The 17,795-nt window shown below is 32.1% G+C and overlaps 2 pseudogenes; both read left to right on the top strand.

Annotated features, from left to right (window-relative positions):
* LOC142616025 (G-type lectin S-receptor-like serine/threonine-protein kinase At1g11330) overlaps positions 1-380 on the top strand; it is a 64,638-nt pseudogene extending 64,258 nt beyond the window's left edge.
* Positions 381-10,155: 9,775 nt separating this feature from the next.
* Positions 10,156-17,305, top strand: LOC142614713 (G-type lectin S-receptor-like serine/threonine-protein kinase CES101; annotated as a pseudogene).
* The last annotated feature ends 490 nt before the right edge of the window (positions 17,306-17,795 follow it).

Genomic DNA, 17,795 nt, shown 5'->3' with positions numbered 1-17,795 from the left:
AACCTTGAATTATGTATATTTTGATCATTGTGTATTCTAGACATTCTAATTAACTATAACCTTCTTTTTAGGCATGGGATTTATGGCAAGAAGGTGAAGGGATACAACTAGTTGATCCAACAATAAGTGATTCATGTGTCATTTATCAAGTGCTAAGATGCATTCATGTTAGTCTACTATGCGTAGAGGATAGTGCAATTGATCGGCCTACCATGTCAGATGTACTATTTATGCTGACAAATGAAAATATGCCACTACCTTTGCCTAAAAAGCCAGCATTTTCTATTGGAAGGAAAGCAATTGGGGCAAATATTCTTGATAAAGAATCAAATACCCATTCGGTGAATGGTTTGTCCATTTCCGAGATGAATGCACGATAGATGGATGTATAACAGTGGGGGAGCTCATGTCATGGAGCTACGTAGAGTATTGTCCCTTTATATTTTATAACTAGTTAGTTCAAACTTCTTGTTTTTTCGAGTTTAAATTAGGTTGCAATTGTAAAATTTTCTTCATGGTAGATATTATTTTGTTATAGTATATATTTTTTCAACTTCCTTCTAGAAAATTTAACAACGCCAAGACAATATGATGTGCCTAAAATTGGCGTTAAAATACAAGCACGATTAATCAAGTTCTTTTGAAATTGAAAACACATGCCAAATGATGATCATATTAGATCATTCAAAGGGAAAGCAAGTGTACTCGTCCATCTTCGCCTGCATTAGAAATTTTTTAGAAATTAGTAGACTGTAATAGTACAGTCCATACTTCTGCTAAGTTGGCTAGTAGTTTTAGAAGGTATTTTTTTTTTTTTTTAATAATAAGTCCAACCTCCATACTGTTATTGCTGATATCTACAGGGGTTAATTATCCTTTATGTTGTTATTTGGTTTTTTGCTTTAATTAAAGTCCAAATTATCAACAACAAAAAAAAGTGTGGAAAGGCCGCTGAAAGGCGATACTTTGTACCCATTTTGACTACTCTTCAACACTGGCTAGAAATATCGAAAATCAGGTTTAACGTGTTTTTGAAGTCGGCTACTGCCTAAAATTTAATTTTGTACCCTACTTCCATCTTATATAGAAGGCATCTTATACATGACTCTTTTTTATTTTCTTAACAAACACACACACAAGAGAAAGAGAAAGAGATTCTAACACAAAACCTTTTGGAAGATATTTCCATATATGCAGCTAAATCATTGAATATCAAATCCTCAATCTTCTTCAACGGTGAGCTCCAAAAGTGATATTCCATAGTGGTATTGCTCCAAAAGCAATACGCCCGATTGCTTCCGCCAAACCTCACTGGCTTCTTTTGGCAAATTCCCAAAATTTCCCAATCTCCAAAACACTCTCTACACTTTGAAAAGATGTGGGTTGTGTTTGGGTACAAATCTCCTCTCAAGGTATGACAATAGGAGAGGGAATGAGAAGAAGTTATAATGATTTCTCACTAAGAATTAGTAGCTTTCTCTTTAAAAGATGAGAGTGTGTGTTGTAGAAAACCTATCTAGGGTTTTTCTCTCTAAATGGTCTCCTTACACATTTGTGGGTAATGAGGGTATATATAATATGGGTGAAGGGTAAGAAAGTCACACTTAAAAATTCTCTAGGCAAAGAGTTTCGTGGTTGTCTCGCTAGAAGGCCTTACTCACGAGACATTCGCGAAATCCTCCAAGCTAGCACGACTCTTCAGCTTCCACCATGTGCTTCTCACATGGCTCTTTCGCAGGTTAGCATCTAGCGAGACAGTCGCGAAATCCACTGATCTTCAATTAAGCTTGAGTCTTTACCAATTTAATAATAAACCCAATACAATAAAATCCCACAAAAGAACAAGGAGCAAAATTAAAGCAATTACAACACTTTTTGTTATAGAATAAAGCCAACATAAAATATAGTTGTAAATCACAACTTTACAAATTGGTTGGTTAATTAACTTTTGTTATGCTTTGTTTAGTGATTAGTTATATAAAAACAGAGCATTTGTCTCTACTTATCCTAATGAGAAATTGAGATATTTTTCTAATCAATCCTGTTGTCTTAGTAGCCCCAAATATATTTTAGAAATTTAGAAAATGATGGGCTAAATAGTATAGTGGGACCTATGAATAGTACCAAAAAGTACAGTATAACCTATAAATAGTAAAAAAAAAAAACTTAAATTGCAAATAAGCTAAAACTAAATTTTGCTGAAACTAAATAGTGGGACTTACTTATTTTGCTGAAACTAAATTTTTTTTTGCTAAAAGTACTGTAAATAAAGGTAAAAGTTAGCTAAAACAGTACAGTGAGACCCGTGAATTGCACCAAAAAGTCCAATGAAGCACATGAATAATAGCAAAAATAAACTGAATAATAAAATAAGTTAACAAAATTAATTATGTCAAACGGACACTTAATTTGATAAATCCTTCTCTAGCTAGTTCATTGGAATCAAAAATTTGAAAATTCTTTCTGTACACAGCAATTTCACACCATTTCTAAATCAACCTATCTCTAGGTCATGTAAATAAACCATTTAAGAAAAATTTCAACACCTAATTAATCATATAAAAAGTTTCTAAAAATATTTTATATTACAATGTTTTTAGAACATCGATTAACTTTTTTCTTAAATTTTTTAATTTTTTTTATTATGTACCTAGCTTTATTGAAATTCTTTTTCCCAGACATTCGGTAAAATCAAACTATGGCTAAAATTTAAAAATTCTTTGGCTCGTTCACCCAAATCGGGGAATTTCCACATCCAAGATCCTATAATGTGACATCCTACCTAAAGATTCTCTGCCCAGACCAAAGGTCACATTGACTAAATGCAGTCAAGCATTTAAATGTTTTTTTTTTAATTTTAATGAAAGCATTTATATGTTTTATATTATGTTCACACTTGCCATCATTATACCAATGAGAAGTTTTGCAAAATGTGATCATCGAGCAGGCAAGCTATGAACCATGTTCGAGTGGATATCTAATAATTGAATTCAGCTGATTTGATGGTTTTACAATTTACACCCAATTATTTGAGAGTAGTCACACCATAATTTTCTTAAGGGGGCATGTATCTATCCTTATTGTGAGGTTTAGCTCCAGATCAAATTTCTTTTTTACATTTAACGAAAAAAAAAAATAGACCATGATTTCATAAATAATTTTGTCTTCACAGCAAGTTCCTTCCGTTTAGTAATATATATATATATATATATATATATATAATCCTTCCATTTATGAAAATATGGAAAAGTAGGATACGACCTATAAAAAATGAAGATTTTAAAAAATTGTACATAAGCCGATTAGCTAAGATGTTAAATTAAAAATGCAAAGCTGCATAAGCACTTCTTGAATTTTTGGTCATTTTTAAACGTAGGCCTTCTTTAATATCAATTTATATTTTTAAACCCTTGAACTATCACAAAAGATAAAATTGACCCCTTTATTTTAGTTCTGTTTATTCTAAGCGATGGAAAGTTAGAATGTCCATTGTAAAAAATTCAATTTTGATAATTTTTAATAATATCTGACTTTTAAATTTAATAAGGTTATTGCAAATTACACTCCTAAAGTTTGGGGGTATTTAAATTTTACATTACAAAATTTCAGAATTTAGATTTTACACATTGAAGTTTAAAAATTTAGATTTTACCCTTAACTAACTTCCAAATTTCAGAATTTGAATTTTACATTTTGAAATTTCAAATTTTGGATTTTACAAAACCAGAGCCTTAACTAACTTCCAAACTAGGTGGACTACCCCGCTAAACAAGCTAACTAACATGTGCTACATGTGACTACTACAAAAGTACAAGTCGTTTACTACTCTGAGCTGTCGTTTAGCTCCACTTTTTACAATTTGCACTTTATCTTCTTATCAGACTTGTTCCCTTCAAGCTGTTGTGCCATTTGTTCTTAATCATTCTAATAATAATAATTAAAATTGGCATTGTATAATAAAATGATGTGACATCATTTTTATTGGATAAACTAAACACCTGGAGAAAATTTATGTGACACCTAATGAAAAATAAGGATGGAGAAGTTGCTAATAAGAATGGAATAGAACTTTAGAGGGTAAAATCTAAATTCTAAAACTTCAGAGCATAAAATCCAAATACTCCCAAACTTTAAGCGGTAAAATCCGAACACCCTCAAACTTTAGAAGTACAAAATTTAAATTCTGAAACTCAATGTGTAAAATCCAAACACTCAAATTTCACAGTGTAAAATCCAAATTCTGAACCTTCATGATATAAAATTCAAATACCTCCAAACTTTAGGGGAGTAGTTTGCAATTTAGTCATAAAAATCATTGACTATTGTTCTCTCTTAAAAGTTTCTCTTTGTAAGTTTTGTTTGTTAATTACAATGCAACGATTAGAAGGCAGTGATTGGTTGGTTAATTAACTTTTGTTATGCTTTGTTTAGTGATTAGTCATATAAAAAAAGAGCATTTGTATCTACTTATCCTAAAAAGAGATTGAGATATTTTTCCAATCAATCTGTTGTCACAGCAGCCTGAAAGATTTTTTAGAAATTTTGGAAATGATGGGGCTGAATTTTTAGTTGGGATATGGAACATACAAATCCTAGCCTTGATTTGAAAAATCATTCTCTAGTCATTGGAACCAAAAATTTGAAAATTCTTTCTCTACTTCACAACAATTTCACACCATTCCTAAATCAACCTATCATTTAACATATGGGTCATTAAAAAAAATTGGCACGCTAATTTTGAATGTTTTAAATTTTGGATCATGTTAACGGGTGTCTTTAAAGCAATTGTGAATAAACTATTTTCAAAAAGTTATTACATCTATTTAATAGGAAATGTTAAAAATCGTCAAAAAAATTAATTATTTTCTTTCATATAAAAAGTTTCTAAAAATATTTTATATTACAATGCTCTTAGGACATCGATTAACTTTTTCTTTAAATTTTTTATTATATACTTAGTTTTATTGAAATTCTTTTCCCCAGGTAGGCATAAGCTAAAATCAAACTATGGATAGAACTTATTGCTGAAAACTGAAAACTGAAAACACTGTAGCAAAATAATTTTAAAATATGTGAATAGTACCGCGGGACCCATTTTTAATGAAAAAGTTGCTGAAAAGTAAAATTTGTGGGTCCGTGAACAGTGCACGAATGCACTGTTCACGGTTGAATTGGTCCACTATTGCGGCTACTGTTCATGCACAGTGCATGAACAGTAGCCTCTGCATCCTGAAACGCGTGCCCAGAAAAAAAAAAAGAAAAAAGAAGAAGAAGGAAAACGCAGCAAGGAAATGCAACGTGAATTAATTCGTATCCAAACGCCCTCTATGGCTAAAATTTGAAAAAAATATCGGCTCGTTCACCCAAATCCGGAAATTTCCACATCCAAGATCCTAAAATGTGACATCCTACCTAAAGATTCTCAGGCCTCAGCCCAGACCCAAGGTCACGCTGACTAAATGCAGTCAAGCATTTATATATTTTTTCTTCTGTTCACATTTCACGTCATTATGCCAACTAGAAGTTTTGCAAAATGTAATTGTCGAGGAGGCAAGCCGTGAACCATGTTTGAGTGAATTTTTTTTTTCTTTTTTTCTTTTTTTTTGAGAAACTGTTCTGGTGTATATCTAATAATATTCACAGACATTCACAAAATATTCATTAGACAATAGATGTTCGAGTGAATATCTAATAATTTTATCCAGCCGATTTTACAGCTTTACAGTTTACACCCAATTATTTGAGAGCAGTCACCCCGTATTCTTCTTAAGGGGCATGTATTTATCCTTATTACGAGGTTTAGGCAAGGTTGCATGGACACCTATACGAGTATGGATACAATATGAGTACAGGAGTACGACATGTTTAGGGTATGACGATTAATTAATTAATTAATATTTACATTTAAGTATATTTTTAAATTTTATTAGACATAATTTATATTTATCTTAGAATTTAAATTAACTAAGAATAGCGAAGAAGTACAATATCACTCATAAAATAGCAAATACTAAACAACAAAATAATTAGTCATTTACTAAACCCAAAAAAAAAAAACCCATAAAATTAGAAATAGTCATTTACTAAACAACGTCAACAAAACAAATAGTTAAATTACTAAACCTATAAAAGAAAACATAGAATAAAAAAAAAAATGTGTAATAAGAAAGAAATACTGAAAGAGAGAGAGAGAAATTGAAACCTAAAGGAGAGAGAAACTTTGTTCTATGACGGAGGGGGAGAGAGGGAGCATTGGGGTCGCCGGCGGGGGTTCTTTTGTCGCCGATCTACGGTGGAGTGACTCGCTCAACACTGACAAGGCAAGAACCGAGCAAAGAGAGGCTAAGCGGCTTCGGTACGACAGAAGGAAGAACAAAGAGACAAGTGTCTTTTAGGGCTTTTAGTCGATCGTTATGCTCAAACTAGGATCAACAGTGAGTGGTTTGTCTAGTTGTCAAAATCTTGCTTTTTGTTTTTTGTTTTTGTTTTTTTTTTGTTTTGTTTTAAAGATTTGCCATGTCTGGAACGTATTGGCATGTCGCGACCGTGTCCTAGCCATACCCAAATTTTTTTTTAAAAAAAATCTGGTACACATTGCATACGGATTGTCAGACATGGGTGCTTAGCCAAAATAGGATTGTCTGTGCAACATAGGGTTTAGCTCTAGATCAAATTCCCTTACTTACATTTAACGAAAAAAAAAAGCAGCATCAACACAAAGATTAAACGTTGTCGTTCTTTGAACATAACAAAGAAATATTTTCACATCAAATACGCTAGCTTTTTTATCAGTTTCATGTTTACTGTTTGATGTTAAAAGTTGTTTTCTAATGTAAAAGTCATAGGTGGGTTACGGAACTCTAACAGAGCTAACTTCAGGTAGATAAAATGCCAAATTTCAAACCACAGATAAGTAACTTAAATTTCGACCAAATCACAAGTGCGTAAGTTGTAATTTGCCCTTTCATAAATAATTTCATCTACATAGAAAATTCCTTTCATTCACTTTATATATATATATCCTTCCATTTTTGAAAATATGGAAAAGTAGGATAGCATCTATAAAAAATGAAGATTTTAAAAAATTGTACATAAGTTAAGAAGTTATAATAAAAAGGGAAAGTTGCATAAACACTTGTTGAGTTTTGGGTCATTTTTAAACATAACCGTTCTTTACTATCAATTTATATTTTTAAACCCTTGAACTATAACAAAAGATAAATTGACCCCTCTATTTTAGTTCTGCTAATTCTAAGTGATGGAAAGTGAGAACGTGCATTATAAAAAATTCATTTTTTTGATAATTTTTAATAATAACAGACTTATAAATTGAATAAGGCTAGATTGCAAACTACACTCCCAAAAATTGGAGGTGTTTGGATTATATATCTTAAAATTTCAAAATTTTGATTTTACCCTCTAAAGTTTGGGAGTATTTAGATTTTACATTCTGAAATTTCAGTAATTTGATTTTATATACCTTTTGAAGTCTATTCTATTTACATCTGCAATCCCTCCGTCTCTATTTTCTGTTAAGTATCACATAAACTTACCACGTATGTTTAGTTTATCCAATAAAATGATGTCATATCATTTTGTAGCCTAAAATAAATAATTAATTAAAAATGGTATGATATAATTAAATAACGAGGCATCATTTTATTAGATGAACTAAACACACGTGGTAAGTTTATATGGTACTTAACAAAAAATATGGATGGAGAAGTTGCTGATGCAAATAGAATAGAACTTTAGGGAGTAAAATTCCAATTTTCAAACTTCAGTGTATAAAATCCAAACAGCCCCAAGCTTTAGGAGTATACCAAATATTGAAACTTCAAGGTATAAAATTCAAACACCCTCAAACTTCAAGGGCTAAAATTTAAATTTTGAAACTTCAGAGTGCAAAATTCAAATACTCCCAAACTTTTAGGGATGTAGTTAGCAATTTAGCCATTTAATAAAAATCATTTACAAAAATTTGATGAGAGAGAGAGAGAGAGAGAGAGAGAGAGAGAGAGAGAGAGAGAGAGAGAACTTGGCCACCATCTACGAAAATAGAGAGAAGAGTTTCCCAAATATGTTACCAAATTATTTTTATTTTTATTTATGCTTTAAAACGTGATACTGATCAAACAACAAGATCAGTGGCGCCTCCAGGATTTTTTTTCTAGGGGGTTAGCAGTGGTGAAACTGGAAATTTATCATGGGGGCAAATAAAAAAAATTAAATTGTTTTTTTTACATGTGCAACTTCCATATTATATACATTGTACAATAATCTAAAATAGTATTCTAAATATAATTTAGTATAAATATCGGTAAGAAAACAAACATTGAAAGCATAAATAAATATAATTAAATAACTAATAATACACGTGGCCAGTCTCTTAGAGTCTGATTAACGGTAAATGTGAAACTAAGAAGAAGAAAAAAATAGTAACTGAAATAAGTTTTAACTTTCAATATGATGACTTCTTAACCGTACAAGTGGTCAGTTTCTTGAAATTGGAGCAAGCACTAAAAGACTTTTTGGATTTAGAAATCTATAGAGCATTTATCAAATTACTTGATCAAATAAAGAGAAAAACTAAGAAAACATAGAAGGGAAAAAGAAAGATAGAGAGAATGAGGAAAGAATCACATATATAGATACAGATCTAATTAACAAAGGTGTACTTTTTTGTTGATGAAGAAAAAAAGTGCAAGGAAAAACAACTTTTTTCTGTTGTCAATGGAAAGGTAAGCCAAAGTCTTGGAAAAAGTTTATTTATTTATTTTTTTTAACAAATGAGCAAAAATTTGAAACTTTTTTTTTTCTTTCTTATAAAATTATATATTTTAAGAGTAGTGCTATTGACACAACACTTTCACTACAAAACCTATGTGACAAGTTGTTAAAAGAAGGAAAAAAGTGATGTTAGTTGTGGATCCTAATAAAAACTAATTACAACTTATCACTTAACTTTTTTTGTTAAATTATCGTGAAAATATTAAGAAAGTAGTATTAAGATGATTATATTCAGACTTATATTAGTTGGGTTTAAAATAAATTTAGGGTAAGGGGTTCAAAATTTTATTTTAGGGGCTAAAAAAAGTTATTAAAATTTATATATATATATATATATATATATATATATATATATATATATAATTATGGCCTGATTAGGGGGTTCATTTGAACCCCCTGGGCTTAAAGGTAAAGCCGTCCCTGAACAAGATCAATTAAATAGCATTTTTTATTTATGTTTCCCATTAAATTATTAATAAAAGAAAAAAGATATTTAAACAACATGGTTTTAAAAGAAAAAAAAAATTCATCTAATTAAATTAATTTCAACCCTAAAAAAATCAATAAAGTGGAATTGACGGTCCACCAAAGATATCACGCGTAATTGCTTCACACATAATTATTGACCCAATAATCCATTATGGGTCCATTGGTCTATAAATTTTGTTTAAAAAAAATGTGCGTTCGATGGTCTATCATAAATGTGCGTTCAATGGGTCAAAATATACGTCCATACAATTTACCTAAGTTCACATCATCACAGTTAAAGCGTAATATTATTTTATTCTTTAGACTTTAGGCAATCATATATATATATATATATATGAGAAAATCTAATTAAATTCTACATTATAGTTTAATTTTGCACTATGTGTTTCATTTAATTTCTAAATTTGTGTATCAAATGAATTATTAGATATAAAAACCAAAAAGTCTAAATTCAATTAGATTCTAAATTAATTTTAATTGTAGTTCAATATTGCGTCATGTATCTTATCTAATTTTTTAATTTTTATGGCAAGTGAATTATTTGGTACAAAAACCGAAAAGTTTAGATTCAATTAGATTCTAAATCATACATGTGTGTGCCATTGTGATTATTTTTAAATGTACCCATGCATATACACAGGATTATATACAAGTTAATACATAATATACCACACTAACATTTAGTAAAGAAAAAAAGAAAAGAAAGGAAAATCTGTTACGCACCGATTCAAAGGTGACTTAAAATTACGAGGTCATTGCATTGTGGTCAGTGGGTAAAAACTAGCCAAAAGAATATGCCATATTGTGATGGCTATAAATAATATACCATCAAGTAATTGGATCGACCACACTGTATTGGTCCAATTATTCCTCTAATCTTCTTTCAGACCTTCCCAATGAATTTTACCAATGTTGTACACCTTCTCAAACTAGTTTTCCTGCTCTTCTTCACATGCTTGTGGACTCCTCATGCTGCACAATGGGTATACGTATCATCTGCTGAGATATCATCCCCAGGTGACAGTCTCAATCCTGGTGACACCCTTAATTCCTCGACTTACATAGTTTCTGCTAAAGGCACATTCGCTTTGGGGTTCTTCCACCGGATTGACGGTACTACTAACAAAACCTACTTAGCAATATCTAAGATTGATGATCAAAGTTCTCTTTTCAATGTCTTTGTATGGTTTGGTAGTCGAGACAGACCTATTATTAACAATTCTGGAATGTTTACCTTTGACAACAAGGGAACATTGAAAATTGTACCACAAGGTGGAGATCCTGTAGTTCTATACTCTTCTCCTCAACCTACTGAAAACACAGTTGCTACTCTATTGGATTCCGGAAATTTTATCTTGAAAGAAATGCACTCAAATGGATCTATGAAACAAGGTCTTATGGCAAAGTTTTGATTATCCTGGTGACACACTTTTGCCTGGAATGAAATTAGGGGTCAGCCACAAAACTGGCCAAACATGGTCACTCACATCATGGTTAACTGATGAGATCCCTGTTCCAGGGCCTTGCAAGCTTGAATGGGACCCCAAGGGGTGCCAATTGATCATTCGGCAACGAGGGGAGGTTTATTGGACAAGTGGGGTCTTGAAGAGAGGTAACAGATTTAAGAGTATCTCACTAGATGTAACATCTATGTATAATTTCATCGTTGTTTCAAATGAAGATGAAGAATACTTCTCTTTCAGTAACAGAAATCAAAGTCTCATGTCAGAATGGTTGCTTACTCCTATGGGTCAATTGAAGGATTTGAAAGGACTAGATATTGCTAGAGCTGATAATTGTTATGGTTATAACACTAATGGAGGATGTCAGAGATGGAAGCAGCCAGAATGTAGGCATCATGGTGACACATTCGATCTCATATCTGGATATTTAGTAGCTGGAGACCTTTCAGTTAACTATAATTCAAGTCTTAGCATCAGTGACTGTAGAGCTATTTGCTGGAAGAACTGTGGTTGTGTGGCTTTTACTTCTTGGTTTCATAATGATACCGGATGCCGATTTTGGACTGGGAATTGGAGCTTCCTTTCAGGCCACCCTAGTGCTCTCCCGTCCATTTTTGTTCTCTCATCAAATCCATCGCAAAGTGGTAAGCTTACTAATTTTTTGCGCAATGGACAATGCTGGTTTTTAATTTCAAAGGGAGTCTTTAGAAGTATGCATCCAACTTACCAACCCTATGACACTGACTCAGGGTTGATTTTGAGTAGATAGGTTAGGTTGATTTGGTAGGAATTTTATTTTAAACCTCAAGTAAGATTTGAGTTAGGTAGGAATTTTATTTCAAGCCTCAAGGTAGAATGGTTCAAGTTGATAGCATGGTTTTTAGACCTAGCTCGTTCAAAGAATTGTAAAAGACAAATTCAAGGTTTTTAAGATTGGACTGAAGTTGAACTGAAGTCTAACCATGATGACATTATAATTAATATAATAATTATTTTAAATATAAATAAATATATTAAATTAGTAAAAATTGAAAATTTGACTAAAATAGTCCAAATAAATATAAAAATCTATCTTGCAAATGTATTTTTCATATCATAACTTTCCTAAAATAAATAAGAAATGTTAAATTTTAAGTAAACATAAATAAAGAGGTGTTTAATAGAATAGTTTGAGATGAAATTTTTGTAATTTTTTGAAATACGTAAATAAAAAAATATGTAAAAATATATATAATGTTGTTTAAAATATAAAAATATGAGTTTGAAATAAAAAAACAATCTGACCCTAAATATTGAGTAATTTTAGAAAAAGGTATGAGTCTTAAAATTTTAACCCATTATTATATCTTGTTCTCATAGGATATTTTTTCCTAACCAAAGAGTCTCTTGCTTTAGTGAATTGGTGGGCAGATAGACCGAGAAAGCTAATAGAGAAAAGTAGAGAGTATTAATATAAAATGGAAAGTGCTCAAGTTTCAAGAATGTGTTGGCAGCACATCCTCCACGCAAAATGCTTCAAAGTTGGGTTTTTTTTTTTTCTTTAGATAAAAATAGTTCAAAACTTCTATTCACTTTCTTTCTTTGAAAGTTTTAGATGCGCCTGTGAGTTTCTGTTCTTCTCTTCACTTGAGCTTCCTCCGTCGTGCTTGTGAATTTCTGTTCCTTTCTTCCTTCTTCTCTTTTTTTGTCAACAAACTCTTTCATTTTCTCTATCTCATCTTGCTCTCTCTTCTCTATCATTTGAAAAAAATGATCCAAACCTTATGGAGAGAGACACGAAACGGAAGATCTGAGAGTAGAAAGAGAAAGAATGCAAAGACTAAAAGAGAGACACGCAAGAAGAAGGAGGTACTTCAATTTTTTTTAAAGCTCTGATCTAAATCATGAGAACCATCCACGATTTCAAACTCGGGCAGTTCAACCGTGGTTCGAACGGTTTTACGCTATTTATGCATAGAACAGTTGTTTGGGTTAATGGAACCGTATTGATGAAAGGTTGACAGTTAACCGAGTCAGACCATACAGATCAGTCCAGGTTTGAAAACTATAGTTGATAGGTTTTTCAATCAACCTAGTCCACAAATATATATATATATATATATATATATATATATATATATAAGTTTATTTTATTAACACCATCTTTTTTTAGTTATTTTTGGTATTTTGATTATCAATATAAATGGATTTAAAATTTTGAAATATAATTTAAGCATATTATATGAATTATAAAAATTATTGAAAATAACCTTAAATAATTGATGAAAGTAATTTTTTTAAGGCATTGAAAAATGAATGACAATACACTTACCCAATTCTACCTATGCGGGTTATACATAAGTGATTGATAGGGTTGGGTTGCGGATTTTTCAACTGGACAATATGTCATAGGGTCACTTTTCACGCTAAAATTTTCTGCCTATAATGAGCCTAAGGCCTTAACTTAGTCTCAGCCAATACCACACACACAGTAAGAACACTTAGAACAGATTATAGGAACCACAAGCACACAACAGACAGAATGTTTATAGGGAAAACCCATCCTTTATTACTTAATCACAAATATAAAGGAAATCTCACCCTTACAAAACTTAGAGAAACACACAATTCTTTCAAAGCCATTTCACAATCTGTTATTAACACCCCTAACAACATAAGAGTTTAAATACACACAAATAATTGTCAATGGTAGTTTCTACCAAGAAACTGCCTACACCTTGGACCATCTACCGCTTGGATTTGACTTAGGACATCACCAACTGCTGCTGTCTTGGTTCATTTCTTATGTTTCTAGCCCCTTAATAGTAGGCCAACATCATTTGGAACATTAGGAACTGCTTGTTGACTACTAGTCATTGCCACTACACATCAGCACATGTCACAACACATCATGAGGCTTCTATCCGTCACCTTGCATCCCACACATCATGTCAATCCACATTTGGGGAGGCTTGGCCCATGCCAATGCCATCCCTCATCAAGCCACATAGACCACACAGCCTGCCCACATGCAGCATACACATAATAACTACCTATCAGCCTAATCTATCTTGCCCATAAGCATTAGTCTATGCACTAGGTCAGAACCTACCAGCCCATGCCTTGCATACAACATCAAATTACTCATCATCATGGCAGCCCAATCTTGCCTTGCACACAAGCCACAAAACCCATCGACAAGCAACCAATCCATTAACTCACCAATGCCATGCACCACCATACAAGGTTCAACACCACTTGCTGCCGCCCATCATAAAACTATCTTTGCCCACTATGGCCCTCCTATACCATGGCCTTGGGGCTTCATGTGGAGCAAGGTCCCTCCACATGTTGCCTTTATCCATAGCTCACTCATCTAACTTAACTTGAGAGACTGGGCATGTCCCCCTTAAAAAGTAGTTAGGAGCATTTTGAATCTGGCATGAGGAAACATTAATATGTTGAGGAGACATAAAGCCATGTGACTGACCCCATGCAGCTTAAACTCTACCATTCCTCATGCCACCATCATCACCAACTAAAGCTCCTAACACAAGGTTAGGTTGGGTTGAGAAAATAAACCCTCTAACTCGACCCATTCTAACCCATGCATGCCTCTATTAGTCATTAATATGTAGAAATGGCAAAATTAATCACATACTTAAAACAATGGTATGGATAATAGATATAATTTTTTTATTGACAAACAACGGTGTTGAAACCTCTTCAAGTATCTGACTATTCTCTTGGGTGTATGCAATTCCTCCGTCTCACATGCACTAGGTTATTATAGGAAGGAATCCTATGGATGTAGCCCCAAGATGTTGGTAAGAGATTTCAGACCCAATGATAACCCAAATCGGTTGGGTCAAACATAGAACCAACCTGACCACAATCATTACCGTTAAATTTGAAATTTAATTTTTTTTTATGTGACCATTTTTTAATGTATTTTTATATGCTAAACTTATATAATATATTTTATATATCTTAGATGAAAATACTATTGGTACTCATCAACTTCAAGTGCCATTAATAAATATAAATATATTATTTTTGTATCAGATCTACTTTATTCGAAAGCTCATTGCACATTTTCTTCGTACTTATTCTTAAAATTCTAAATATTTAGTTATTAGAAAAAATGGATTAATTTTATTTATTTTTTCATCTAGAAAACTCGTATGGATTTTTTTTTTTCAATAAATTCTTAAATCTTTTCTCCATTCCTAAAATAAAATGAAAATGCTCCACCCAGAGTTCCAACCAAATTGCTAGGCCCATATAAACCTCTTTAACTTCTTAAGGTAATTAGGCATCTTGATGCACATCAGACATGTTATATATTTAGCAGTGGCTCTTCCACAAGCTTCGGAATTGTGATTAAGGCATCAAAATCTCACTTCCTCCTTGTAGAGAGTCAATAAGTTTGCAATATATAGTTTGTTTTTATTAAATATGATGCATACTAACACAACTACTTATTACCAATGTAGGAACGAAGAACTGGATATGGATTGGTATTTCCATCGCCATTTCTATTGCTCTTCTTATAATATTATTGTGCTATCGACTAAGGAGAAAAGTTGTGTCTAAAGGTATTTCACTCTCATATAGATTTAACAAAATTGGTATGTCAAAAGTTGTAACCATTGTATAAAACTTTCACTTTTGTAGGGTCTATGAGAAGTCATGGTCATCCCCCCCCCCCCCCCTTCCTCTCCTTTGGAGAGGTTGATTGTCAAACTCAAACTCCTGATTTGTTTCTTTTTGGTGGAAGGCAATTGCTATTACACCAAATCCTAACCTATAATTTTGCAATATCATGAAGATTTTCTATTATTGATTAATTGAAGTTATATATTTTATTTAAATTTAAACAGGGAATAATATAACAAAAGATGAAAAGGAATTGCTTGATTTAGTGACATTAGAGAGATCTAGTGTCAATGATATTTCAATTGATGGGGAAAAGGAGCTTGATTTACGTGTATTTAGTTATGCACATGTTGCAGCCGCCACAAATAACTTCTCATCAGAAAACATGCTTGGAAAGGGTGGCTTTGGACCTGTTTATATGGTAAGTTCTAATTAGATTGAAATGAAAGATGTTTTAATTAACATATTTAATGCTGGCTTAATCTTATTTGGTCATCACATCAGGGACATTTGCTAACAGGGCAGAATGTAGCCATAAAGCGATTATCCAAATATTCAAATCAAGGAATACACGAGTTCAAGAATGAGTTAATACTCATATCTAAACTCCAACACATGAATCTTGTTAAGCTTTTGGGTTGTTGCATTCATGAAGAAGAAAGAATGTTAATCTATGAATACATGCCCAATAAAAGTTTGGACTGCTTTCTATTTGGTTTGTGCAACATTCACTTTCATCTAAAGATTTCATTTTTTTACTAAAAGTATATTTTTTATCATACTTAACATTTTGTATTGGACAGATCAAAATAGAAGCAAGCTACTAGATTGGAAGAAACGTTTCAACATAATTGAAGGAATTATTCAAGGATTGATATACCTCCATAAATATTCAAGGCTAAGAGTAATTCATAGAGATTTAAAAGCGAGCAACATACTCCTTGATGAAAGTATGAACCCAAAGATTTCTGATTTTGGCATGGCAAGAATGTTCAAACAAAATGAACCGGTAGCAAACACTAATAGAATTGTTGGGACATAGTAAGTTAAAATTACATCATTATCTTATATACAATAGTTAACCATGAATCCATATACTTTTGTTAAATGAAAATTGTTTATTTTGTCTTTTTATGTAGTGGTTACATGTCTCCCGAGTATGCTATGAAGGGCGTATTCTCAATTAAATCTGATGTGTACAGCTTTGGCGTCTTAATGCTTGAAATGGTTAGTGGTCGAAGAAACAATAGTTTCTATCATGCTGACCAAGTGATCAGTCTCGTAGAATATGTACGTTTAGAAAAAATCAACCTTGAATTATGTATATTTTGATCATTGTGTATTCTAGACATTCTAATTAACTATAACCTTCTTTTTAGGCATGGGATTTATGGCAAGAAGGTGAAGGGATACAACTAGTTGATCCAACAATAAGTGATTCATGTGTCATTTATCAAGTGCTAAGATGCATTCATGTTAGTCTACTATGCGTAGAGGATAGTGCAATTGATCGGCCTACCATGTCAGATGTACTATTTATGCTGACAAATGAAAATATGCCACTACCTTTGCCTAAAAAGCCAGCATTTTCTATTGGAAGGAAAGCAATTGGGGCAAATATTCTTGATAAAGAATCAAATGCCCATTCGGTGAATGGCTTGTCCATTTCCGAGATGAATGCACGATAGATGGATGTATAACAGTGGGGGAGCTCATGTCATGGAGCTACATAGAGTATGGGCCCTTTATATTTTCTAACTAGTTAGTTCAAACTTCTTGTTTCTTCGAGTTTAAATTAGGTTGCAATTGTAAAATTTTCTTCATGGTAGATATTATTTTGTTATAGTTTATATTTTTTCAACTTTCTTCTAGAAAACTTAACAACGCCAAGACAATATGATGTGCCTAAAATTGGCGTTAAAATACAAGCACGATTAATCAAGTTCTTTTGAAATTGAAAACACATGCCAAGTGATGATCATATTAGATCATTCAAAGGGAAAGCAAGTGTACTCGTCCATCTTCGCCTGCATTAGAATTTTTTTAGAAATTAGTAGACTGTAATAGTACAGTCCCTACTTCTGCTAAGTTGGCTAGTAGTTTTAGAAGGTTTTTTTTATTTTTATTTATAATAAGTCCAACCTCCATACTGTTATTGCTGATATTTACAGGGGTTAATTATCCTTTATGTTGTTATTTGGTTTTTTGCTTTAATTAAAGTCCAAATTATCAACAAAAAAAAAAGTGTGGAAAGGCCGCTGAAAGGTGATACTTTGTACCCATTTTGACTACTCTTCAACACTGGCTAGAAATATAGAAAATCAGGTTTAACGTGTTTTTAGTTTTTTGAAGTCGGCTACTGCCTAAAATTTAATTTTGTACCCTACTTCCATCTTATATAAAAGGCATCTTACA

This window comes from Castanea sativa, chromosome 11 (genome assembly GCF_040712315.1).
Source record: "Castanea sativa cultivar Marrone di Chiusa Pesio chromosome 11, ASM4071231v1".
Lineage (NCBI taxonomy): Eukaryota > Viridiplantae > Streptophyta > Magnoliopsida > Fagales > Fagaceae > Castanea > Castanea sativa.
This window is presented reverse-complemented; position numbering and strand designations above follow the sequence as displayed.